The following is a 3,502-nucleotide window of genomic DNA, read 5'->3' as shown; positions in this document are numbered from 1 at the left end:
TGTTAGTACAAAGTCTCTGGAGTGGACAAGCGGGCTCCCTGAGGGGGCTGCCAGATCATTTCAGTTCAGCATTTATTCACTCACTTCTGACTTTCATGTCATGTTTGTGTCACTGTAAGGGAAAACTCACTACGTGGGCACATTTATCTGAAGGCACCTGGGACGAAATAGTACAAAAGCAAGTGTTGTCTTACATTTGAGGGCTTGGACTTTTTCTCTGACATTTAAGCATGACATTTAATCTGACATTTAATTTGTAACCCTTCACCTTAGCTTAGTATGAGCTAAATTCAACCACCAAACAGAAATGCTTGGTTTTAAAATGGCAGCTGAACTGCAATGACTCTGATTCCAACATTTTTGCAGCTTGTGAGGACATTCAGCTCCTGTAAAGGTCATTTTAAAAACACCAATCTGAGTTTTGCCTCTTTTAGTTGAAGCCACCACCGGCTTAATAAGAACAGTTTTGTTTGTCAAATTTGACTTCAGTTAACAGCGAGAGGGAATTGAGTAAGCAGGAAGATCCTGTGGAGACACCAGATGTAGCAGGGAGAGGCATTAAAATGCTGGGCAGGTGAAGAGCAGGAGAGGTGTAGGGTACTGCTTTACTGCCATCTAGTGGTAAGCAGTAGAGACTGCTAGATTGCAACATTACCTCACGATTTAGACAGTGCTTAGAATTGAAATCAAATTAGTAGAATTGCATGTTAAATTCAGCTCATTTCAGATATAGCTTAGTAATCCTGAAGGGAAATTAAATAACACTGTGGCTGAGTTACTGTCAAGTTCAGAGGATGCTCAGGTTGTCCATTATGTTTTTTTTTTTTTATTTCCTTTATTTAACCAGGTAAACCCCATTGAGATCTAGATCTCATTTTCAAGGGGGACCATTATAATGTTCTACATTATAATGAAGAAGAGGTATTTTACGCAAGTACCTCCTGAGGTTCTACAGCAGTCCCCAAATCAGAGTCAGCCTTTTAATGACTTGTTCCACATTTTAGATCACTGGTTCTGATGCTGCTGCCTCAACAGATGACTGCATAGGAGACTGCACTCTTCACAAAAGACTTATAGTGGATCTGAAGTTCATAAACTTCCTGAAGAAAAACGGTCTGCTCTTTCCCACCTGTTCTTTAGATTTTTTTTTACTGTTGTGTTTTTACTCCTGTCAGTTGTCTAGGTGAACAGTATTTGTACTGCTGCTTCACTATTGAAGTCTTCTTCAATAGTCTTTGACATACTCCTGCCTCACAACAGACTTCTTTGTCTTGTTCACATTAGGGTTAGTTGGCTCCTAAATGTGGTCATGGTGAATCAGAAAGCCTGGGTCTGAAGCTACCAACAACATTGAATTGTATGAGTCCCAAGGGTGGCTGCTGCTAAGCACACAAAGCATGTTAGCAGACTCATGGAAATGCTGCAGACTCTGACAATTCAGTTGAACCACTTCATTAACTCGAGTTAGCAGATTCAGCAGACATCCTGCAAACGTGGCTGATTCTCTTGAATAGGCTAACTTACTTGAGTTCTTGGAGAACGATGGTCTCACCGGAAACGCGGCTGACTTAGAGAATATATAGAGGAATTAAAGGTGCTAACCTCATGGAATACATAAATAAGAAATGATACACAAACTCCATTATCTCTGCTCATAGATAAACAGGAAGACATTTAATGCGTATCTGTGGATTCACACATCACATTTTCATCGTCTCAGAATCCAAAATGTCTTGTCTCTTACTTCTGACATCAGGTTTTTATACCATTCCAGCCCTACTGTTGTGTATTGGAAAACGTTTGACCAATGGCGTTACCAAACCTCGCTTCCACAGCAATTCTGGCTCCGTCTTACACTGGATGTGTGTTGGAAGTTCGGAGAATTAGAGGTTGACCTCCTGGAAATTAAATCTGCTCCATCAGAAGAACTATTAGTCAAGTTGTTGGTTCTTTATCTGTCTTTATTCTTTCCCATCCCTGGCCGACTTTCTCGCACGCAAGCAGGAAAGACGTTTGCCAAAGGTTTCTTGCACAACAATTTAACGTTTCCCTCTTTGGTGGTTGTTTATTCCACATCTCTCCAATCTGAATTCCTTTCTGACTTCTAGGTCAGATTGACCCAGTACATTTGACACAGTACATTTCTTTTCAGTCAAAACATATCTTAATGTGAATCAACCAACAACATGACTTTTAATTATTAATATAATTATATTTCTCTCCAAATACAGTTGAATCCCTCAGTCAAAGAGTGGGGCCATACACAAAGCAGGCATTACTCAACAGCAGTAGGAGAAGCAGAAAATAATGTTTGGTTTGTCTATTTTGTCTATTTCTGAAACAAATGTGTGGGAAGATCAGCTACTTTCCCCTGTGGATAAATGTATCTCTTGGGGACCACAAATAAAATATTGGATTGATCCCTGTGCATTTACAAATTGCAGCATTACTACCTAGGGTGTAATCATACCAGCCCTGTTTAGTACACTTTAATTGAACTCTTGTTTGTTTGTCTAGAAAATTCCAGTTCATTTGGGGAGGTGTGAATGTGCAATGGAATTCTGATGTGAACCAAAAAGTCAATAGCTGGAGAAATATCAAAGGTTGTAGAATTTCTATCCTACAACCTCTAAAATTTCACATCACTCCATTTTGATTTACAAAATTAGACAAAATAATGTTTGGCCATAGATATTATCAACAAAAAAAGTCTTTAAGTCCTCAGCAGTGTGTTTTATGCTGTGGCCTACAAGCCAGGTGCAATCAGTGATCATGGTAACCTTTGCCTTTAGATCTGTAAAAACCTTTTATAATATACATTCAGGGGAGCCTCGGGTCCAATTTCCTGCCATTCTGAAGAGTGACTCCAGCTGAGTTTTTCATTCTCACCATCTGAGACTTTCTGATTAGTGCAGAAGAAAAGACAGCCTCCAAAAATAAGCTGAGGTTACCTAACAGAGGGGAGGAAAAAAAATCTAGATCTCATTTGGTCCCTAAAACCTCAACTTAGTTCTTATGATGTTACATAACTTGTCCTGTTCCTATTAGTATACTCATTTTAGAAGCCTTTTTTCAATCTCAGCTAAAATTAGAGATTTTAAAGTGATCTTAAAATCTCTCATCTTAAAATTAGAGATTTTAAGATCACTTTTTTTTATACACAAGAACATTGAAATATATATGCATGAGCTACTTTCAGATCAGGTGCTTTGAAAGCAAGCAAGTAATAGTACAAAATCTATATAAGAGAAATACATATCTAACATGCTTTATAGCATGTTAGATATGTATTTTTGTGTGGATGACCAACTAATACAATGCATGTTTATGAAGTAGAAGGAAGAATACAGGATTTTTCACAATTTTTAACAAATGAAAATTCTGATACGCATTTGTATTCATCATTCATTTGTACCCCCCATGGCTTCATACTTTGTAGAACCACCTTTTGCTGAACTTACAGCTGCAAGTCTTTTGGGAGACTGTAGTCTGTAGCAGCTTT

This window comes from Poecilia latipinna, unplaced genomic scaffold (assembly GCF_001443285.1).
Source record: "Poecilia latipinna isolate Pla-1442-1.1 unplaced genomic scaffold, P_latipinna-1.0 Scaffold2655, whole genome shotgun sequence".
Classification (NCBI taxonomy): Eukaryota; Metazoa; Chordata; class Actinopteri; order Cyprinodontiformes; family Poeciliidae; genus Poecilia; species Poecilia latipinna.
This window is presented reverse-complemented; position numbering follows the sequence as displayed.